Source organism: Puccinia triticina, chromosome 11A, assembly GCF_026914185.1.
Source record: "Puccinia triticina chromosome 11A, complete sequence".
NCBI classification, from domain to species: domain Eukaryota; kingdom Fungi; phylum Basidiomycota; class Pucciniomycetes; order Pucciniales; family Pucciniaceae; genus Puccinia; species Puccinia triticina.
The window spans coordinates 4,142,616-4,156,731 of NC_070568.1; positions in this window are offsets into that span (position 1 = coordinate 4,142,616).

The following is a 14,116-nucleotide window of genomic DNA, read 5'->3' on the forward strand; positions in this document are numbered from 1 at the left end:
ATGTGGCTCATGCAATCGGCGCTCCCTTGGATTCGACTCGAAGATACTTTACTCTCAATTTCTTTCAACTATGCTTGGGCGGGTGTCAAGCTCAATTCACAAACGTGGGCTGCAACTGAAGCCCACCAATTATATGTCAACTTACAAGCAAAGGTTATTTTGAACCTCAAGGTGAGCAATCGGATTCAATCTTTTTCCGACAAATACTTGGATTGTTAGCTTATTTGACCCCCCTTTGGCTTACCCAGTCAATTTCCTCAAAGTTTACATTAATCCATGACGTATGGACTACAAAAGGCAATCACCATGCCTTCCTTGGTATCGCGGCAGCTTACATCACGGACGATTGGATGTTTAAAATATGCCATCTTGGCATGAAGTATATCGCCTGGACTCACAAAGGGAAGTACCTCGCTGTTCCCTTTGCAAATATTATCACGAAGTCATCCCTTCATGAAAAGATGAGTGTTTTTATTTTATTTTGGTTTCCTCGCTTTTCATTTGAAATACTTATCAATCAATCTATGCATTACTTTCAATTCATATACATCTTAGCTCAGACAACGGACTCAGGCTCAAACAATCAAACAATGACCGCCGAGGCCGACCGCTTAATCACCAAGAAAACCGGCACCAACCCAGGTCTTAGCGACAATCACATCCGCTGTGTTTGTCATAAGATTGCCTTGATAATAACGGCCGGGCTGAAGGCCATACGTACCGAGACAGAGGGCTTGACTAAGACCAAGAAGAAAACACTCGGATTTGTTCCTCAGCTCAATGCGATTACAGAAAGCAACAACGAACTCGGCGGCTTTGTTTCTGGCGATGAGGAACTTGGAGATCCACTGGAAGATTCAGATGACGAAGACAGCACTATTGTTCCATTGGCAGTTCCACCCACCCAGTTCGCCGAAATGCCGCAGACCATCGCCGAAATACTTGCTAAGGTGGATTTTGTTATTCAGAGGATAACCTCCTCGTCTTCCAAACGTTCGGAATTTGAGGTATGGCACTCCAAGCTGGACAACCCCGGGCCAACCCTCATTGCAGGGTATGGCATTCAATGGAATATTAAGTGGCAAAGTAGAGATCGAGCGTACCGCAGCCGCAATGTTATTAACAAACTGATTGAAAATGAGAAGGATCGGCAAGAACGAAACGGTGGGAAAAGCTTCTTTGACGATCATGAGATCACCCGAGGCGACTGGGAAGTCGTCAAGCGATTGAATGATGTCCTCAGCGTAAGCAATCCTCTTGATTTTCCTGTTTTACCATTGTAATTGCTTCTTTCACTTGTAATTGCTTCTTTCACTAATTTTCTAATAAATTTCTTACACACAGGAGTTCTATTTCATAACAAAAAAAATGGAGGGCGACCACTCGTCAGCAGGCATGCTCCTAGTCAAATACCAGTCAATTATTGATTTTCTCAAGGGACGCCTCTCGTCAACGACCGACTTTGAGCTCAAACCAATGTTCAGAGCAATGATCAAGAAGAGCGAAACTTACCTCTCTGAGGCATTGCAGTGCGACGCAATACTCCTAGCAACAACTTTCAACCCTTCTTACCGGCTTTCAATTTTCCAGATATATTTTCCCTCTCACCACGGATATGCGAAGACATTACTACAACAGAAATTCAATTACCGAAAATTGGAACTCGCTGCCGATTTGGAATCAACACAACCTTCTCCCCCAGCTACATCGCAACAAGAACCAAACCATCATCGGCGTCCAATCAATGACATCGACCTGTTCCCTGCTGTCATGGATGCCGTGGTTACTGACGAGTTGGCCAACTATCTTGGCGGTAAATATAAATATCTTCCCTCCCAGGCAGACCAGTGCCTTGTATGGTGGAAAGTAAGTAGTTCCCAATGTTTTAAACAAGTTGATTCAGATTTATAGCTTTGTAACTAATCTTGTGATTCTTATCTCCATCTCTTTATCCCAGGAACACCACGACGAGTTTCCCATACTGGCCTCCTTGGCCAAGGATTACCTAGCTTGCTCGGCAACATCAGCAAGCGTGGAACGGTGCTTCTCCGCGGCGGCAGATGTTTGTGGACGAGATCGAGGGAGTTTATCCCCCAGAACGATCGAGAGATCAGTGAGTGTTCATCAATGGTTGCGGCAGGGATTTGAGGCGGATGGCGACTTTGAAACAGCTCAAGGGATTGTGTCTCAAGAATTGGCCAGCTTGGAAGATGATAAAACCAAGGCAGCTACTGCCAAAGGTTGATTTTCTTTGCTTTAATTTATCTTTCTTTATTTTTCTAGTCATCATGTCTTTTTCTCCTGGCTTTCCTTCCCCTTCCCCTTGCCTAGAAATGCAAAAAAAAACAAATGTAGAGAGAATACAAGGAATACTGTATCTGACTTGTATTGCATTTAGAATGCAATACAAATGGATTCTAATCTCTGTATCTGCAAAAATAAATACAATGTATTTATGGTGTATTGCAAATTTGATGCTATACAAAGTATTCATGGACTCATGTATTCAAAAAAGTGCTATACACTGTATATGCCAATACATATACATGTATAGCACTTTTTACACCGTTGAGCTAAGCCTCTTCAAGTCAAAACGGTGATGAATTTACTTCGCGGTCGAAATACTTTTCTCCCAGCAGCAACCGGCTTCAGCAAGTCAAGAATATCGGAGATATATTTCAGCATGCTTCCAAAAGACAGACTGGGGAATGCTATTGGTGTTGTTGTAGTCTTAAACCCCCTTGACGCACTTGGCAACAATCAAGTAACAGAGAAACTGGCGGCCGGGTTCACAGCTATAAACCTCACAAAACCCAATTTTACTGCTCAGGCTTGTCGTGACATTCAAAAAGGTGTCTACAACTTTGTCTACCTGTCTCCCAAGATATTCCTTGATAACCAAATGTTTAGCGACATTTACTTCTCGCCTAAGTTCCAAAGCAAGCTCGCATTAGTTGTTGTGGACGAAGCGCATATGATTTATGCGTGGGGCTTGGTTGAGAGCGGTCAGAAGAAACTGAAAACTCTAGTACAACACCAGGATTTTGCAGCATTTCGACCTTGTTATGGCAGCCTTGCAATTCCGTTATTAACCAGAAACGGTGCACCCTTACTCTTGATGTCTGCCACTTGTAGGCCAGCAGCAATCACTGCCATCAAGAAGAATTTAAAACTACTCGACACTCATTTCGATATTCTCCGCGGGGAACTCACTCGTCCTGAAATTAGGATCATCAGATTACCGATGACAGACTCCATCCAGTCATGTGACGACATCTTGAAGCTTCACGGTCCTAAGGAGGACAATCCTGATGAAGAACTTGTCCCATGTCTGAGTCTGATCTACACTGGTACACGCCAGCGCACCCTTCAAGTTCTTGAGGCGTTGGACCGAGCTCGCGGAACGCCGGGGAACCATCTGAACCCTCGCAACTCCCTTGCTCGCCGGTATCACGCTTGCACGGGCGAATTGGACAAACAGGATACTATTCTTGATTTTGCTCAAGAAAATGTCCCGATCCTCTCGTGCACCCTGGCCCTTGGAATGGGGCAGAACTGGAAGCTTGTGCGCCAGGTTGTCCATATTGGGCGTGGAGATCCTTCACTCATCTGCCAGATGGTCGGACGATGCGGGTGTGATGGTTGTGCTGGGTTGGCCATCCTATTTGTCGAGCCAAACCGCCCAAAAGGGAAGAACAGCGTTGCGGACTTCACGCCTGGTCAGAAGCAGTCAGACGAAGACCGGATGGATGCGCTCGCAGTGACGCCTGTTTGTCTTTGGATAGCTTTTTCAATGGATAACCTGTGAGTTCTGTTTCTTGAGAGTAGTGTAGGTTCTGTTTACGAGCTAACTGAGAATTACATGTACTTCAGGAGTGGATACATCCCGCTAGATAAGAAGGACCCTTTATACCAAGCTGAAGTTGAACGCGAACGAATCACCGGATTCCCACCCTGTATGTGCTCCAATTGCATGGAGAATGAAGCTACTGTCTTGGTGCAGATTATGAAACAGTTGAATAAAGAAAATTTTACCGATTACATCTTAAATCGAGTTTCACTAGCGGTAGGGCTTACCGTACAACACAAGAGAAAGTACACAACGACGAGGAACGGACCAGTAACAAAAAAACATGAGCGACTCACCCTCAAACAAATCTTGACAAACGATTTCCAAAATTTCTTTGAAGCCACACTGCGTAAGGGAGAGAGAATGATACCCTCGGACCTCTTTGGAAAAGACGAGCTGAAAGCCATCGTAGATCATTATAGCCAGATTGAATCGGAAAGCGACCTTCGACGTATCATCAAAGGAGAGGCGCTTACGGGGCAGCTGACAATGTTGATGAGCTCAATCAGGAGGTTTTAATCAGGCACAAGCCCGCGGGTTGATCTTTGAGAGACTAACGGTCGTGAGGAAGAGTCAATTGATCGGCAGGAACAGGCAATCAACAAAGCGATTCAGGTGGAGGAAGGAGACGGAGGATGTCGAGTTGAACAGTTGGAATCGAATACGCCGGCCAATGCGGTATCCCCCAAAGTGCAGCGGAGGCAAGACAAAGAGGCAGCGGTGGGAAGGAGCATGAGAGAGGAAAGAACAAAAGCACGTCGACTTGAGAAACTGGCCAAAGACATCCGACTAGGTGCGCAAGCAAAAATAGTGGCCGAAGTAAAAAGGGATTATGGTCTGCTCTAGTAGCCAAAGGACCGGTATCATAGCTCATATCGAGGTATTTCTTCGGTCGGATCGGCCATTTCTTCATCTTCATTTTCCCCCAGATCGTATGAGCAAGGCATATGTAGTTTAAAGCGGCTTAGTAGAGGGTCAACAGCGATTTCCTTCTGAATTTTCTTGAACCCAAGAAGATAGGAGTTTGCGACGCGCTTGATTTTCTGATTAGCCTCTGGTATCTTTTCAGAAGTATTGCTTTCCCCGCTATCACTATCCTTGTCCATCATATCTGCATCACTATCACCAAAGATATCGTAGCTATTAGCCATTTGAAGAAAAACATTTAATGACTTCGCAGTCATAATATTTTTGTGTGTTTGAGTGAAAATAGTGGCGCCAGTGTCGAGGCGAATTGAGTGCATCATGTCTCGGAGCTGAGAAAACAAAAATAACAGTAAGTTATTTGGAAGGAATGAAATATCATTTGGACTCACCAGCTGAATATTCATCAAATATAATCTTTTCAATTGTTCAACTAGAGTTCCGGTGCCCGTTTGATTGAAGAAAAACTTGAGCCAGTAGTTTTGCAGGTCGATAAAAATCCTTTGCTACAAAATGGTTCTTGCGCCCGCTTGGAGAGAATAATAAAGAATGTCGAAAGAGTTTCGCAAGGGATGGAGGCAGCAGTTCGGTAAGAGACAGCACTAAGCAAGGTAGATAGGAGGAATAGTTTTGCAAGCCCTTTAAAGACTGCAACATCACACTCCAGGTCTTCCATATATTTAAGAGGCGGCCTATGTCACCGGCCTTCATTGCTCGGTTAGCTTCAATCACAGTGGAGAATTCCTCCAGCCAAATCAGGAGATTGTGGAGCTTAGGAGATTTCCGTTGGGCTGCTTGGTGACGCCACGGGCCTGACCGGTACAATATCGATTTTACAACTCATCAATGATAGAGTTCCATTTTGAAGTTGGAATCTTTGGACGGGGGTGGTTCAGACATCATATTCATACATCCTTTCTTCCTCCGTTTCCATGATTTTTCTAAGACACATTTTGGTGAGATATGAGGCACATATACAATTAGGGCCCAATTATAAACTAGTTTTGGAATAATTTTGGGATTGGTTTCAAATAAGTTTGAAATATCTTTTTGCTAAATTTTTTGGGATTGAAAATCTCAAAACAACCCAAACCACCTTGGGGAGGTGGTTTGGGGAAACTGGTTTACCAATACTGTTTTGAATGCAATTACAGCTCAGCATGCAGATGCCCTCCATACACCTGACCAGTACTTCCCCCCCCCCCCCCAAAGGCCACAGCATATGTACTTGCGCAAGATACAGCCATCAAGGCTGATTTGCGGGTAATTGCAAAATGGAAACCATGGACGGATAGCCAGGATGCAAGTGCATCTATCAATGCCCGGGACCTCATATGTAGCTTGCAGAATGAGTGAGCTACAGGCTCTCGCAGTTGAACCAGGATGTTGCGCGCAAGAATCAGCCTTCAAGGCTGATTCACGGGTATCTATTGACTTGGGAGAGTTGGCAGACATTGGCGGCCAGTTGTCCCGACCCAGGTTGTCCCCCCAAGTTTGTGGGAACGCTGCTGTTGTTGCTGCCATTGTCTTGGCGCATGCAAGACGGACGACTGCTGACGGAGCAACCTGTGGTAGTGTGAGGCTCACGTTCAGTTGCGCCGGAAATTCATCCAGCATGGTGGTGGGTTTATAATTTACACTTGGTTGGAAACAGGTTGGAAACAGTTTTGGCCCCTGTATCTGCACCACCAAGATAATTTTTTTTGATTTCAAACTTATTTGAAAACAATCCCAAAATTATTCCAAAACTGGTTTATAATTGGGCCCTTAGTGAAAAGATACATAAGTGTTTACAACTGAAGATTCACTTCAATCCAAATAATATGGTGGCTTCGTGAACCTTCTCAATGTTATTGATCATCAGTGAGAAATCCTTTTTGGGGAAGGCCTTCGCACTCGGAATTCCAAGTGCTTCCAAACATTGCCATGCACCAGTGTCCATTGAGTTATGGTTGTCGCCAAAATGAGCCTTGAAAATACTGCTTGCAATGTTCCACAAAGTGTGCGAGGCGCCAAGCTGAAAATGTATGTTGTGAAGGCTGTGATGTGCATATCTACTTGGCGTACAAAGAGATTGGATGCAATTGAAGTTGCAACAGGTAGCCAAATCACCGTCCATCAGTTGTAAGCAACCAAAAAAGTCTTTCTCAAGCCTGGTTTGAAGTGCAATCAAATCCAACACTTGTCCCATACCCTTGGCACTGTTCTCTGGCGCATCCATGAGCATGAGCATCTTGATTTCCGGCGGGGTTGATGAAATCTTCTTGACTGGAGGGGGGTCTAGGGGAACGGCTTTGGCGGCACTTTGCGGTTGAGCAATGTGCTGATGCAAGACACGGGCAATCTGACTCTTCCAGACTGCCTTGTAAGACTCCTCAGCTTTGGCTGTTGGAAGGAACATACGCGGCTCAATCTGGAACGATGGTACTTTCTTTAGTGCCTTGGTGAAAGCATCCATAGTGAGCTCGGAAGTGTTGAGTGTTTTTAGGAGCTTAGTCGATGGAAACTGGGCATATCCCCATGTCCCATGAAACATCCGGGTACTGTGGCCGATGGATTGTGTATGAACATGCTGTTCAATGTCAAGATTATCAATACAGATGACTGGGGAGATGATTTTTGATGCTGGAGAATCAAAAGCGGTCTTGAGGTTTGACTTTGCCTCTGATGTGAGTGTTTCAAGAGCCGTAACTGCTGTCTGCCGGCTGCATGTCAAACCATAGTACATGAGGTATTTTTTCACTCGCTCAGTCACGCCACCGGCAAGGAACTGGATGCCATTTCGCAGCTGGAAGCCATTACAACGGCGATTTCTAGTAAAAGCAACAACATTGCAAACCATGTGTGCAATCTGTGCAGAAATTGTCAGTAAATATCCAGCCTGAATTCTCAACAAGGCACCTGCATTAGTGGCTCATAATTGCCTCTGATTTTTTGAATTTGAGGGTGTTTTGTACCCAATTTCTTCAAGATTGAGTCCTTGAGCTTCTGTAGGGTCTTTTTCTGTCACACCCAATCCAACATTGTCAACCTCGTTGCCTTGGGTGGTGTTTTGTTCAAATGATTGCTGCAGGATGGTGGATAGAAGACCGTGTAAGAATGGCATACTTGCCGCAACACAATTGTTATTGTGTTTCTTTGCATCTTGACTCAAGCACTCAGCCAATAAATTTTTGCTACTCATATAGCCTCCTTCTGGATAATTGCCACACGGTGGGGACTGGTCCGTAACAATCTGGATAGCCTGAAACAAAGAAAGGATGCTTGCTCAAATACCCGGAAGTGGAAGTGGTAAGACACAAACAACAATGGGCTCACTTCCTGTAGAACAAATGAAGACCATGCTTGCTTCCCCTCCGGTGTCTTCTTGAGTTGATCAACCATCTTATCAAGCAGTTCCATAGTCGTGGTCAATCCAGTACCGGGCCATAGTCTGTGTCAATTGGCAACAGCTGGATGAGGGTTTTTGAGAAAGCCAAGCAGAAACTTTTTGGGTGTTAGTTTTTGTTCTTGGATCACTCTGCAGACACTAATCAGTTTTGCGTGCTCTGGAATAACCGGTGGCCTTGGTGATAAAGCTGTTGAAATAGTGTTGCAGAACTAGGATGGCTGGTTTTGATGTGGTCTCAACGGGTTTTGATGGTCATGGATGGCAAAACTCCGGTGATGTGGTGGTTCCCTCAAGTAATACAAGGTCATATTATGATCTGCAATGTTGACATCTTGTTGATACATGGATCCATAGGATCCACAAGTGCATCAGGCTTGTGAATCCATGGTGGATCCGCATTTCAAACACTTATACATTTTGCATTTTTTGAAAAATTATAAAAAGTTGAAAAATGGCAGTAGCACAAAACTGAGGACACCAAATTGTAGGGACAGCAATGTAGCGTTAGAACCACATGGAAGAGACTTGTATAGAGGCTGGGAGAGGTGCTATAAATTTTTTAAAAACCTCCCAGCCAAACCAACTTTCTGCTCCCGCTTAAATTTTGGGTTAATACCCAAGTCCCTCCCTGCAGGAGGGGTGGCTTCGCCGCCAGCCAGTGTTACACAGCAAGCCTCCCACCAGGGGGAACTTGTGTTAAGTTAGATCCCAGGCTAACTGGGATAACCTCAACCCAGCCAATTATGCTGGCAGTGCACTTTTCATCATCCCTTGTTACATTTCTGGTTTGAGTGCAAAAATTCAAGCTAACCAATTTGGTTTAGCGTGATGAAGCTTTTACTTAGCATAGCCTAGCGTATGTTGTCACTAGCAGCTAGTGAAAACATGCAAGTTTGTTAGCTTAGAATAAGGTGCACTAATTTCTATTTTAGCCCTGATGATTTAAATCTAACACTATTTTGTTTTGAAATGAAAGTATTGGAGGACTTCCCTTTGATTTACACGGCCGTGTAAAGTCAGATCTGGCACTTCTAAAGCCAGATTTTTACACCCTGGTTTTACACGCACTTTTCAGTGGCTAGATTAAACCAGGACATCCCTCTCAATGGCCGGTACAGACCATTCATTGAGAGTACACAAACCTCTTGATAGCTGGTCTGTACCGGCCATCCAGAGTACACAACCATCTTGATGCCCAGTACAGACCGGCCATTGAGAGTACACAACCCTCTCAATGGCCGGTCTCTACCGGCTTTGTAGCGTACACAACCCTCTCAATACCCAGTAGAGACCAACCGTCAAGAGTACGCAACCCTCTCAATGGCCGGTACAGACCAGTCATTGAGAGGACACAACCCTCTCAATGGCCGCTACAGACCGGTCATCAAGAGTACACACCCCTCTTGATGACCGGTCTGTACGGTCATTGAGATGGTAGATCTACCTGCCATCGAGAGGTTTGAGTCCTCTCAATGACCGGTGTTGTGTCCTCTTGATGCCTGGTACACCTCTGTACCAGTCATCAAGAGGACACCTCTTGATGGCCGGACAGACCGGTCATCAAGAGGGGTGTGTGCTCTTGATGAGCGGTCTGTACCCGCCATTGAGAGAGTTGTGTACTCTAAATGACTGGCACAGATCCAACGGTGGGCCGCTACACTACTTTTAGTTTTTAGCGTAGTTTAGTGTAGTATTTTTACGCTAATCTACACAAAAGTTACCTGTAGCGCCAACTTTAGCCAACTAAAAACTAACAAAATAAATTATTTAAAAAAAAACTGGTAGCGTAGCGTTAGTTTAGACCTAAATAAGAGAACTAACGCTAACATCTTTCATCGATAGATGCTGTTTAGTCAGCGTAGCGTAGGTATCAGCTGCACTACTTTTCAGTGTAGCGCAATCATCAGCTACACTACCTTTCAGTGTAGCGCAATCATCAGCTACGCTACCTTTCAGTGTAGCACAATCATCAGCTACACTAAAAAACGGTGTAGTTTTTTTTAGCTACAGTAGTTATTAATGTAGCACCCAAGTTAGCGTCAGTTTAGCTCATGTGTAGCATAGTTTAGCTGAGTTTTAGCACAGTTTAGCGGAAGTGTAGCGCAATTCAGTGGAGTTTTTGCATCAGTTCACTGGGTTCTGTCATGGGGGAGATGTAGTGTCAAGAACTTGACAGAGAAAGTTGAATAACTTTATTTGATAAAGCCAAAGGCGTATAGTTGTTGTATTCAATATTTTTTCTACTTGGTAATCTAAGTCGTGTATATGTGATAGATTTTGAGGGAATGTGTGATATTGTGTATTTTTTGAGATGGGAAAGAAATTAGGAATAGGAAGCACATGTTTATTTATTTTTTTGATTAATTGAGCAAAAACAAAATGAAAAATTCATTTACTTGCTTTCTATAGATCTTTATCAAAATGGTTGGTGAAAGCCGTGACAATGTTTTGCGCCTTTTCAAATTTTCCAGTGATTTTCAATCCCGCTTTGAGCCACATATGACTACTGACACATCGTTCTATCGTTCGTGGTATCAATCTTCCCCAACCACTGGTGCAGACATCGGCAGCCAAAGAAAATGTACGCTCGGCCGCGCAAGATGATGCAGAACAACCTAGGTAGTCCTTTGCTAACGATGATAGGACAGGGAACGTGCTTGAATGATCCTGAAAGTCACATATGGAATTTCATGAGTCGTAAAACTTTGAAATCAAGTAAATTCAAATAGAAACATACCTTCCACCATATCAAAGCACTCACGGGATCCTTGGAATTTGGGGCTGCAAAACAATCCATGTTCTTGAGGTAGAGCTCGAGTTCCTTGCTTTCTGCAGCCGCCGCAGTAGAATTGAATTCGTCAAAGATATTTTTGTTAACAACTTCCTTGGGCTTTTCTTTATCTTCGTCCAAAACCTCAATGTCGTCACTTTCTCTTTTTAACAAAGCTTCCCTCGCCGCAAAGTGTCGCTCCAACGAAACTTGAGCCTCCCCGCTTTTTTCCGGCCAGCACTTGGATAATAATTTTAACCAAAAACTAGGGTGAAGGAGAGTCGCCATTACCAAAGTTTCACATCCTAGTGCCTCGTCTTCGTAAACCTTTAATTTTTCAATCATCTTGATGTACATTGGATGCAATGCATCATCTCGCCCACATTGCTCATCCTTGTTCTTCAAATCAGAAATGGTTTGAAAATAGTTTGGAAGAACATAAGGACCGGTAGGACCATCACCTTCCATCATCTTTGTAAGACGGTCAAAAGGCTGAAAAAAAATAACATCAACAAAACAAACTAAGTAAATTGGATAAGAGTTGAAAAATTTCTCACTTCTAACTCGTCATTTAATTGAGCAATCAGCAGCCACTCCTTTTTAGCAAATTGTATCTCGTTGAAGTGACCATACTTTTTGCAATTGTCTTTACGGCTTGCTCGGGCAATTTTCTCTTGAAATTTGACATACTCGGCACGGAGCATTTCATCGATAACCTGCAAAATAATATGTGAATAAAGTATTCAAATCTGTCTGAGTTTTATGACATACATCTCTTGCTTCATATGCACGCCTTCTACTTTCATACTTGATATTCCAACGAATCCCATAACCAGCAATCAGAGTTTGCAATCCTTTTCCAGCAGCACGTCGCTCAAATTCCTGCCTCCATGCGCTAGAGCCAGTTATTTTCAGTATCACAAAATCCAACTAGTATCAAAAATCAGCCTCAGGGGCCTCCCCTGGTTTGTTCTTGTTACACGGGAGGTTGGTGGAGTCCATCGAACTGTCCAGCCCCTCCCTGTACACGCCAAGCCACAAGCACGTAGTGCGGCCATGTACATGTAGCGACGGCGGAGATAGCGGCGTACAGGGCTTTGCAGGGACCTGGGGAGGTTGCCTGCATCCCCTCAGAACTCTCGGGGTCTGAGACTCCTCGAGCCCGCTCTTTCCTCTCCGAGCCTCCCATTCCCGAGTCCCTTCTAGTCTACCCCTCTTGGATCAAAGCCTTTTCGCGACTGCCCACCCGCCCTACACAAGTCTAAACGAGGACTAGGCCCTCACGCTCACGCGTGGGGTCTAGCGCCTTTGCCATCACCCTCCGGGGACTTTCTGCTCCGGGAGGATCCGGTCCACTGCCTTCTCCTCCCTCAGGAACTTCTCCCTGTCGATTCCCCACTCCCAGGGGACTTTAAAAAAGAGAAGAACCACAAGAGCGCAGCACAAAGGATTGGGGACCAATCCTCCCCCGAACCACACACAAGAGTCTGGTGAAGTTACTCCCTGACTTCCAGGACTCTCAATAGTGAGCAGATGACTAAGAGAGAGCATCGCGGTGCCCTCCGCAGCGTCAACCAAGGTGTGGTGGTGCATTGAGCCACGCGCAACCCGCAAGGGACCGCATGCTGGAAACCCCCTGCCAGACCTCCCCGCAGCGGCTAAGTGGGAATGGAATATTATGTATCTACACATGTACAAACGTACATACCCAATTTGAGCCACAGAACACAACTACTGATATGAATCATGTAGACGATTGGTTCGTAATTGAGTGACTGGAGTGATAAGCAAGTTGAAATAGCATAGCAGTCAGGACGGGTGATTCTGACATGATAACCTTTTGAAGACACGCGGGTTCGATTCCAATTCTTAATCACCCGCATGTGCCCGCTGCGGAGATCACAGCACCTGATACATTGTGCGCTGAATCCGAGGTAGCGGGTCTTAGATTGGTAAGTTAGAGCAACTACAATAGTCAGTGTAGCGTAGTTCAGTCTGCAGTGTAGCGGGGTAAAGTATGCAAGTGTAGCAGAGTAAAGTATGCAAGTGTAGCGTAGTGTAGCAGGAAAAAAACTGAGCTGAAATGGAAAGAAAATTTGGATAGCGAAAAAATTCTACGCTAAGGAACAGTTTAACGCCTTGTAGTTGACGCTAAAACTACCATGAATCTCAAGGCAGAAAAAACCACTGAACTCTCCAGTAATTTAGATTATTTCAGCTTCAACTGAAACTCCCAAATATCTCTGGAAATTACCTGATACTACACTATCAGATAGCGGCCGCTACCGCTAGTTTAGCGTAGCGGCCCACCGTTGACAGATCTACCATCAAGAGGGTGGTGCATTCTCTCTTGATGGTCGGTCTGTACCGGCCATCAAGAGGGATGTGTCCTCTTGAGGTACAGGCCGGTCATTGAGAGAGCTGTGTCCTCTCAATGACCGGTCTGTACCGGCCATCAAGAGGGTTGAATCCTCTCAATGACCGGTACTGACTGGCCATCAAGAGGGTTGCGTACTCTTGATGGCCGGTCTCTACCGGGCATTGAGTGTACTCTTGATGACCGGGTTAACAATGAGGGATGAGGCCCAAGTTGCTGGAATACCTGGGGTGTAAATCTGGCAGGTATTCTGGCATCTCAAGCCTGAGGAAAAGCTTGTGAAGCTAAAAATTACAGTGTGAGGCAGATCTGGCTTTACAAGTGCCAGATCTGACTTTACACAGCTGGGTAAATCAAAGGGAAGTCCTCCATTATCACTACACTGACTGTTAGCGTAGCAGATTTTAGCTTCATCTAACACCAAATGAATCCTGGAGGAAAAAATGGCCACTACAATAAGATATTTTGGTCAGATAGTGTAGTTTAGCGTAGCAACCCACTTTTGCTTTTAATCTTTGAACCTGTTCCAAGAGGGCCTGGTGTAAATCTCAAAAGTTTTTGTGAGAACCTTTTGATGAGTTCAGAAAGGGATTTATGAGGGAACCTCTGCCTTTCCTGGGTCACTAGATAATAAGAAAAGCCTGCCAATCTCTGATTAGAAGGTTTAATATAGTGAGAGTGGAGGTTTATCAAAAGATAACCTACTGAGAGCAGGTGGCTTAAGTATTATTGTAATGTAGCAGTTGTGTAATGTTTGTCATGAGATGTTAATTTGTATTTAATGTGGGTAAAACCAAATTATAG